The sequence below is a fragment of the Epargyreus clarus genome, unplaced genomic scaffold (genome assembly GCF_041222505.1).
Source record: "Epargyreus clarus isolate Ecla_fem2 unplaced genomic scaffold, WU_Ecla_fem_2.2 ptg000022l, whole genome shotgun sequence".
Taxonomy (NCBI): Eukaryota; Metazoa; Arthropoda; class Insecta; order Lepidoptera; family Hesperiidae; genus Epargyreus; species Epargyreus clarus.
The window spans coordinates 2,866,418-2,877,648 of NW_027332229.1; positions in this window are offsets into that span (position 1 = coordinate 2,866,418).

Below are 11,231 nucleotides of genomic sequence, written 5' to 3' on the forward strand. Positions count from 1 at the left end.
GGAAAAAACAAATTTAAGTATATTAAATTGAATAACTTCCGCGCTACAAGCTTTTTAAATTATTTATTGTAACAGATTTTAATATAATATAGGAGTAGGACAAGCATGTCCACCTGATGGTAAGTGTCTACTGCCGTCCATGCACATCTGTAATCAACAGCAGATAGGACTAGATATTCCTTCTTGAGTTCGGCCACAGATGCGCCGCTACCCCTGAGGACTAAGCTGGAACGCCTCGGGAAAGTATATCTCCCTTACCAGACCCTTCAAACCAGTACACAGCAGCGCTTAACACTGCTGCTATGACAGAAATAGGTGTGGCGATGGTACCGCTGGAGTCGAACCACAAAGGGTTCTACCACCTTCTATGTATAAAAGAATAATAATTTACGAATTACAAATATTTATTTATTAATCCTTAAAATCGTATTTGTTTTTTATTTAAATTTATTGATAAATAGCGTTTTTTTCTTTTAAATAATCTTATATTTTCAACCCACCTGTATATATTAAGCCACACAGGTAGTTAGCGGGTATTTGACCATCTTTGACCATTCAACGGTGAGACCTAAGCAAATACTTACTTAAAGTCCTTCTGTCGCATTCCGAAATCTTTGAACACAATCATTATACAATTACGAAGATAATTTTATTGTTAAATATCATTTGGTTCTGCTAACACACCAGGGGGCCTACCACCATCTTTTAAAAAACATCATAGTTCAGGAATGTTTTATTTCCACCTTAAAACAGTCATACACAGTTGAACAAACTTAAACCCTTATTAATTTTTCGCTTATCCATTGTATAAAACCAACCGAAATTGTCATATTTTGCTTAAAAAGTTAAATTTCCTGCAAAAAACTAAAAGTATGATTAAAATAATATTGTGTCATGAGATGGTAGTTCCCCCCCAGATGGTAGAATCCTTTGTGGTTCGACTCTGGCACCACCCCCCACACCTATTTCTGTTATAACAGCAGTGTTAGGCGCTGCTGTGTTCTGGTTTGAAGTGTGGTAAGGGAGACATACTTTTCGACGCATTCCAGCTTAGTGCTCAGAGGTAGCGGCAAATCTGTGGCCGACCTCACGTAGGAATCTAATCTTATCTGGGGTTGTACAGATATCCATGTGCGGCAGTAGCCACTTACTATCAGGAGGACTGCATGCTCGTCTGCTACCCCTATATTATTTACATAAAAACTATTCAAATTAAATATTTTAAAAGGTTGTTGGGGCCAAGTTATTCAATTTAGTAATAGTAAACTCAATTGGCGGCGGTAGCCACCTACTATCAGGTGGATTGCAAGCTCGTCTGCTACTCCTAATAAAAAACCAAGTTGTATATTAACTAAAACAATGTACCAACAATATAAGTTTCGTTTGCCGAAGGTTAAAAGATCAGTTAATAATTGCAACGCGGTCTTGTCGCCAGCCGACAAGCAGTGTAAGGGTTGCCAGTACACGCCATTATTAATATTCAATCTATCCTACGTTATGTCTACCAAAAATCGATATTTAAATGTAGTTATATATCAATAATAATACTAAGTATATTATATTAAATGTAAGTTGGCTGCTAAATTACCGCCATTTTAGGTTAATTTTTATAAATAAAAGTAACTGTCAGTGAAGATCCTGTATTCCTGACAGACAGGTAATAATTACGGACGGACAGATAATAATTAATTGAAATAAGTTTCCGCGAAAACACAAAATCCATAAATGTCCAAAGTCCGCGCAAAACTTCTAGTCCGCTCTGAAGTTAATGCGCGCAGGTGTCAGTCAGAGAGCCAATGCGGTCGAACACAACTACAAGCGTGTACTCCGTAGCAACGTAAGGGCACACTAACACAGCTATGTAGTGGGCGAGAGCGGGCAGCGGAGGGTGCCGGGAGGCGGGGCGCTGTCTTCGTCCCAGTAATACCTAGAATTTGTTATTGCGACACGACTCGTTTCTATATTCAGAGCGGACTAGCAGTTGTGCGCGGACTATACACTTTTACTCGTAAGTTCTCATGTTGCTAGCGTTCATCTGCGGCTTCGTATGCGGTCAGACGTTTCATCCATTTTTCGGGAACCGTACTTTTTTCAGGATAAAAGTTACCTTATGTCTGTTTCTGAACCCCTGACAATGTGTATACAAAATTTCATGACAATCCGTTATGTAGTTAAGGTGTGAAAGTCTAACAAACTCACATTCGCATCTATAATATTAGATACATAGATTAGTAAAGATTACTCACTCCTAATATCAGTAGAACTTATATCATAGTTAAATGGCACAGATCGAAACTAGTGGGCAACAGTTGCGGTTGTTTCATTATTACCATCCTCAGTCAGCATTATAATGGTTGCGTATGGTTCGATTTGTTCCATACAAATTAAAAATACAGACTAATATATAAACATTGTTCATGCCTATAATTGGCACTCATACGAATCTTATATTATTAATACTACTGTAGTGTACTTCTAAGTACTATATAATGTATTGTGTGTGTTGCTGTTGGCATGTAAATAAATAAATAAACAAGAAAATGTAACCAGTTTTGACAATTGAAATTGTCACTCTCATCTATTTCCGTGTTTGAAAAATATTAAAAAAAAAATTACTTTTTGGAGCATTTACGAATAAAACGATATTTATCCGCACTTTTTCTTCGATTTCGTGTCTTAACTGCGCGTGTCGGCATTGTTCCGCGTAAATTACACCATGACAGCCATTAAATGGCTGAGATAATTATCAGCCGTTTAAGCCATTTAATGGCTTCCTTCAATTACAAGGCGATGAGATATCTATACCTATCTATTAGATAGGATATTTTTAGTTATGTTGCCAGGCGCGAAAATTAATAATTAAATTTTATAAACTGGCAACCCTATCCCAACACAGCTGGAATCGACAATCAATATCAATGAAGGATGGCTCCTCATCACTTAATAAAAATATAAATAAACCGCCGCCAGAGGAAATAGTTATTTTATATTATTTTATTAATAGTACGCTTTTTACTTCGAGACAGGTTTCGATAATGTTTTTTAGGGTTCTCTACCCAAAGGGTAAATATTGAACCCTATTATAGTCCGCGCCAAACTGCTAGTCCGCTCTGAAGTTGTTGCGATCAGGTATAGTCATACATTTTGCTATGGCGACGCGATTCATTTCTATATTCAGAGCGGACTAGCAGTTTTACGCGAACTATACCAAGATTCCACTGTCTGTCCGTCTGTCAGTTTGTCAGGGCTCTGTTTCCTTAACCTTAATATACTTATTTTTTACGGAGTATGTATGCATAATGGTGGCCGCTATAACAATAATAAAAACAAAAAGTTGAAAATAAATTGGGGTCGCCATACAAGAAACGGCTGTGTTTTGACGTTTTTTGCTTTGTCTATTTAACCGTACGTATAAGTACACAGTTTGTGAAGGTGGTAGAACCCTTTGTTTGAAGGTGGTAGAACTCTTTGCTGAAGGTGGTAGAACCCTTTGTGGTTCGACTCCGGCGGCACCACCGCCACACATATTTCTACCTAATGACAACAGTGTTAAGCGCTGCTGTGTTCTGGTTTGAAGGGTTTAGTAAGGGAGACATACTTTTCCGAGGCGTTCCAGCTTAGTCCTCAGGGGTAGCGGCGCATCTGTGGCCGACCTCCGGTACGAATATCTAATCCTATCTGGGGTTGATTACGGATGTCCATGGGCGGCAGTAGCCACTTACCATCAGGTGGACTGTATGCTCGTCTGCTACTCCTATATTATAAAAAAGTGTGTGTGTGTCAGCTACGACGCACGATTGGAGTTTACTCCTTACGAACGATAATTATGATATATATCGAATAGAAAAAAAGGGTAAGTGAACGCATCTGCTAAAATGATAAGAGAAACAAACATGTATCTGTAATTATTCGGATTATTTATATTACTTCAATAATGCGTATTACATAAAGTATGTTACAAAATAATATAAATAATAATAATAATAAAAACATTAAAACTTAATGGTTAGGTTGCTGTTTATGTACGTTGTATATAGATGTATACAATAGATGCTACTATATGCATTTATTATACAGCATGCATACCCTGTACTCGGCAGCAGTATACAAGTTGTGGCAGAACTTCGTAATACGCAGGCGCGCAACACACACGTACAAACATACGCACACATTCAACTCTCAGACTGGAGGTAGTGAACTATATAGTGAGACTACGAAGTATCGCGCAAAGAGGAGACCCCGAGAATGAGATACGCTGTGTAATGTATTCCATCTCATTCTTTTACACGTTCAATCCTACAGATATATATGTTTGTCTCTTTCTACGTTACGCCTCAACTTTTCGTGTTACACTTGATTTTACTCCTCATAAAATTTCCGTACCGGGCCTTATAACTCAAATCGTTTCTTAAGGAGTAAACTCCAAAAAAAGAGTTCATATTTCACAATTCATGTACTTCAATGGCTGCTATAATAACAAATACTAAAAAATTAAAAAAAAATGTTACGGAACCCTCCGTACGAGTTCGATTTACATTTGGCCGATTATTTTTTGTTGTAACCACTAACCACCGAGAGAGTAATAAACCGACTTACAAAAAGGTACCAACTGTATATTGTAAAACATCAGTAATGTTTTTGCTCCACGGGTCTCCTCTCAGAATGAGTTTTAGGCAACTGTACCATACCATGAGTTTTTACGTTTTGACAAATATGACTGTTTTGGTATTTGTTTACGTATTGGCCCATACTATTTCCATGTTCTGACACAATCCGCCAGGGGCGCTGATTGGAAATTGCATGGGCAAATACGTAAACAAATACCAAAACAGTCATATTTGTCAAAACGTTAAAACTCCTGGTAAGGGTACTGTGCTGGCCAAGCGCGAAATGGTAGACTTTACACGCCCAGGCGAACTTTTTAGGGTTTCATACCCAAAGGGACAAACGGAACTCTTACTAAGCCTCCTCTGTCTGTCCGTCTGTCACAGAGCTCTATTTTTAGCCGTAATAGAAAGACCCTGGAATTAACTGCGTAACGTAACGGTGCTATAACAACAAATTCCAGAAAAAAAAGCTTGAAATTGGAAAGTTGTAGAACCTGAGGACTAAGTTGGAATGCCTCGGAAATGTATGACTCCCATACTACACCACAAACCACACCTATTTTTGTTATAACAGCGCTTAACACTGCTATTATAACAGACTAGCTGACCCGGCAAACTTTGTACCGCCTCAAAATCTATTTATCAAATATATTTCATATAAAATATAGCCTATGTTACTCGTAGACAATGAAGCTTTCGAATGGTGAAAGAATTTTTAAAATCGGCCCAGTAGTTTTTGAGCCTATTCATTACAATTAAACAAACAAAGTTTTCCTCTTTATAATATTACTTAGTATAGAAATAGGTGTGGCGGTGGTGCCGGAGTCGAACCACAAAGGGTTCTTCAAACTACTACTGCTACTGTCCAAGACCGTGGTTATTAGTAATCCGTGGTTAACGGTGTTGGTTAACGACATAGTACAGTTGTTTGTAATTGTTATTCCAATGTAATTTTTGTTGTTTACTGTTTGTTAACCCAAATAAATCGAAAAAAAAAAAAAAAAGACAGCTGTGATGGCTGACCATGTCGTCGTGCCACGACCACTTTGTCAAGGAAACACGACAACAGATACAGAGTATAAAGTATGATAGCAACACAATGATTTGTTGTATGTTGACAATATTGCATTGTTTTAAACAATACTTACTTACATTATGACATCATTTATGATACAGAATTGTATTGAATCTTACTAGCTTCTGTTATACACTTATTAACTAAATATTATTAACAAGCTTTTACTCGCGGATTCGCTCGCGATTAGAGGTTTTTATCTATCCCTCGGGAACGGTACTCTTTCGGGATAAAAAGTACCCAATGTAATTTTCTGGACTCCTGACAACGTGTGTACAAAATTTCATAAAAATCGGTTATGTAGTTCAGACGTGAAAATTTAACTATTCTATTGAATAACCTATTAACCTATTCACTTGCCTTCGACTGTGTCATTCATATTCACACTTATTGTCCCACACACACACACACACACGCACATACGCACACACACACACACACACACAAACACACACACACACGCATACGCATACGCGTATGACTCGCGAGTGGAGACCTTTTCGGTCAGAAAAAAAATATATTTTTAGTATGCAATTTTCTATTTGTGTTTATTGTATATTTGTTTGCCGAATAAATTATTTTCTTTCTTTCTTTATTATTTATTTCTAACAAACAAACTCACATTCGTATGTACAATATTCGTTAGAATAAGCAGTGATGAAGTTTTGCTACTCATATGCTTTTTCCATAAACATAACACCAACGATGATGATGATTTGAAGGTGGTAGAACCCTCTGTGGTTCGACTCCGGCGGCACCACCGGCACACCTATAACATTACCTAACCTATATATTTCTGTTATAACAGCATTATTAAGCGCTGCTGTGTGTTGGTTTGAAGGGTGTGATAAGAGACATACTTTTCCGAGGGGTTCAGGCTTAGTCCTCAGGAATAGCGGCGCTTAGACCGACCTCAGGTAGAAATCTAATCTTATCTAGGGTTGATTACAGTCCATACGGCAGTAGCTTACCATCAGGTGGACTGCATGCTCTGCTACTCCTATATTATAAAAACACGATGGTAGAACGTTCAAAAAGATTCTGTCTTAGAACTTTCTGATTTCCTTTGATTACGATACGGAACAGTACTACAGGTAACGTAAGGTATCTGGATTCCCTATAAGGCAGTCGTACCGGCAATTACAAGGCACGACACACAGACACGAGCGAAACGAAAGTATTATGCTTTGAACACACGAGAAATATGATTTAAGAGTAGTTTCATTTTCATTAATAATTTTTGTCAGACAATATAAACAAAGATACAAAAGTATAATTGAATACAGAGGTCCATATCATATATCGTATGTGCCTTACAGACTAACATATATCTTATATATAAAATTCTCGTGTTAGTTACCGTACTCCTCCGAAACGACTTTACCGATTTTCACCAAATTTTATATGCATATTCAGTAGGTCTGAGAATCGGCTACTACCTATTTTTCATACCCCTAAGTGATAAGGGTTGTTCACCCTTAACATTTATTTACTTCCTAAGAACAGAAGGAGATACGCAAAAAAAATGCTGTTAACGTACTATTTGCTTTTTAAACAGTTTTTTATCAATTAATAATAATTCCCAATACATACATACATTATTTTGAAAAACATTGAGGAACTTTGGTCATTAGTCGGAAAATGTAATATTCCAATTAAAATCATAGATAAGTATAGATATCTCACCGCCCAGTAATTGAAGGAAGCCATTAAATGACAAATGTGTCAGTTATTTAGGCTGTCATGGTTCAATTTACGCGGAACAATGCCAACATGTGCAGTTAAATGGTGTAAAAAGACAAAATCGAAGAAAAAGTGCGGAGAAATATCGTTTCATTCGTAAATGATCTAAAAACTAAATTTTTTAAATATTTTTGTTAGGAGCGAGTAATCTTTACTAATCTATGATTAAAAAATATAAAGCCTATGTAGTCTAGGGCTTATACAGGGTCTCTGATGCCCCGTTTCGATTATGCATCGGGAACACACGACCACTAATCTAATTCTATTAGTATACACTGGACATGAAAGTTTAAAGTTAATTGTTTAAGACGAAACGCGATACCGGTCTGACGCAGAGTCCCGGGTTCGATCAAGCCAGACAGATATCTATATGATGAATTTAAACATCAACTAGCTTTTGCCCGCGGCTTCGCTCGCGTTACGAAGTAATATTTTCATGCCCTATTTTATCCCCTTGGGGGCAGAATTGATCAAAATCCTTTCTTAGCGGCTACGTCATAACATCTACCTGCATGCCAAATTTCAGCCCGATCCGTCCAGTGGTTTGGGCTGTGCGTTGACAGATCACTACGTCAGTCTTTACCTTTGAGTTATATATATTTAGATAAGCCAGCATTGCAGCTATATTGTTCAGGTAAAACGCCATTATTCTCAAACTAAACTTTGAACGAAAAACCATAGATTAGTAAAGATTACTTACTCCTAACAAGAAAATGTACCCAGTTTTGAGAATTGAAATAGTTGCGTAAAAAAGTTTTGCCACGTCTCCGTGCAAAAATGTCCCTAAAATATTTGAAATAATTATTTATTTATTACGCAAATTACGTAATTATTACGTAAATTAGTTATTAATTCGTAAATTTTCTCTAAAAATGTTTATATTTGTCAAGGATTCAAAAAAAGAACTTACTAAAATAAGCCGTTTGTGGCTTCATTCAATTTCAAGGCGGCGAAGTATCTTTACTAATCTATGCGAAAAACAAACAAGTTTAAAATAAAACGGGGTCATCCATGAAGTATTTTCGTCATATTTCTGACCCGTCGATTGACGACTATTGTTTGGTAATACGGTTAATGGTCTCCATGAATATAAACTTCCTGGATATATAGCATGGGGTTTTTTGCGGAAATTCATTAAGACGATGGCACCACTTCTGAAGGTAGTAGAACCCTTTGTGGTTCGACTCTGGCGGCACCACCGCCATACCTATTTCTACCTAATAACAGCAGTGTTAGGCGCTGCTGTGTTCCGGTTTGAAGGGTGTGGTAAGGGAGACAGACTTTTCCGAGGCGTTCCAGCTTAGTCCTCAGGGGTAGCGGCGTATCTGTGTTCGACCTCAGGCAGGAATATCTAATCCTATCTGGGGTTGACTACAGATGTCCACGGGCTGCCACTTACCATCAGGTGGACTGCATGCTCGTATGCTATTTCTGTCATCATCAACGCATTACTGTCTCACTGCTGGGCACGGGTCTACTCTCATAATGAGAAGGATTAGGCCATAGTCCACCGCGCTGACCATTTCACATACCTATTTTATTTTTTTATAAATCACTTAGGTATGCACGTTTCCTCACGATATTTTCCGTCACCGTTTAAGCAAGTAATAATTAATTTATAATACGTACATAATTTTTGAAAAATCAGAGGCGGGTGCCTTGGATTTGAACCTCGGACCCCTCGATCGAAAGGTCGAGTTTCTTAACCACTAGGCTATCACTGCTCTGCTATACTTTAAAAAGTATATAATCGACCCAATACCATCATACTGCTGAATACAACTAAAGAACATTTACTTATACATTTTAAAATTAAACAAATTAAAAAATAAAAATATTGAGTTACATGGCCAAAGCTATTAAACCTTATTGTTTCAGTAAAGTAAATGTAAGAAAAAGAATGAAACGTGATTAAATTAGTGATTCGCTAAAATAATTGTTAAAACATCGAAATAAAGTTCATATTTATATGTTGTGATGTTTGTGACAGGTGGGCAGTTGGCGGGAATAAAGGTATGCTGACACTACCGGCGGGCAGCGGATTTACGTCGAAATACAGATTTAATAATAAATAATAATGATGTTTTACTGTGTGGTTTCGTTATAGATTAAAAAAAAATAGTGCTGCATGCTCTTTTTCACATTATTTAAGTAATGGAAGGTGGTAGAACGGAAGGTAGTTGAACCCTTTGTGGTTCGACTTCGGCGGCACCACCGCCACACCTATTTCTACCTCATAACAACAGTGTTAGACGCTGCTGTGTTCCGGTTTGAAGGGTGTGGTAAGGGAGACAGACTTTTCCGAGGCGTTCCAGCTTAGTCCTCAGGGGTAGCGGCGCATCAGTGGCCGACCTCAGGTAGGAATATCTAATACTATCTGGGGTTGATTACAGATGTCCATGCAGCAGTGACCTTACCATCGGATGGACTGCATTCTCGATTGCTACTTCTATAAAATAAAAAAAAATATTATTACACGATATATAAGATTACTCACTCCTAACAAGAAAATGTAACCAGTTTTGACAATTGAAATTGTCACTGTCATCTATTTTTGTGTTTGAAATATATTAAAAATAACAATAATAAAATATAGTTCAAAAAACTAAAAAACACGCTTTTATGATAAAATTAACTAAAAAGTAGAAAATCTAAATGAATCTAGGAATCAATTAAGGAACAGTAAATAGTATAATTGTGAAATAAATCTACAAAGTTTGAACGAAATCTGGCCGTTTAAAGTGGGTCAAAATCGCGCCCAAAGAAGTCGGTTACAAACATACAAACAAACATACAGGTGAAGCTAATAAAAAGCGTGTAAAAATAGTTTTTAGATCATTTACGAATGAACCGATATTTCTCCGCACTTTTATTCAATTTCGTGTTTTTGCACCACTTAACAGCGCATGTCGGCATTGTTCCGCATAAATTACACTATGACAACCATTAAATGGCTGACAGAATTGTCTGCCGTTTAGACCATTTAATGGCTTCCTTCAATTACAAGGCGGTGAAGTATCTATGGCTAAAACGGAGTTTAGTAGATATTTAATTTAATTTGAAAGTTTGATAATTAAATCGCTGACACTATGACCACGTCTTTATACTATAACGTTTTTGGCGGCCAACTGTTGCATTTAAAAAAGCCGTCGTCAAAACATTATTTTCTTTCTTTCTTTCTTTCTTTAACGTATTGTTTAATGTAAATAAAAGAGAAAATATTCAGTGCCTTAGTGTGAGTATTTACGTTTTTACAAAATGACTGTTTTTGTATTTGTTCACGTATTTGCCCATACATTTCCAATCAGTTCTGATACAGCCCGCTAGGGGCGCTGATTGGAAATGTTTGGGCGAATACGTAAACAAATACAAAAACAGACATTTTTGTAAAATCGTAAGAACTCATACTTAGGTCCGTTCTCATTTGGACGGTCAAATAGTTTTGTAAATACTTGCTGATCATATTTTAATAACAATCAATCCTTATAATTTCATTCGTACGGTTTTATAATGAACATTCAGGTACCTAAAGTTTTTCTTTGAATGGACGCGGATGGGAAAGCCTGTTTTTGTTCTTAAAATTCGCACATGTAGAATTTGGTGTTAGTGATGAGTTGTTCAAGGTTCGTTTTAACAATTATTTTAGCGAATCACGTTTCATTATTTTTATTACGTTAACTTTACTGAAACAATAAGGATCATAGCTTTGACCATGTAGCTCAGTATTTTTGTTTGTTTTTTTAATTTTAAATTGTTTATGTAAATGGTATTTTTTATTCAGGAGTAGAATAGTATTGGGTCGATTA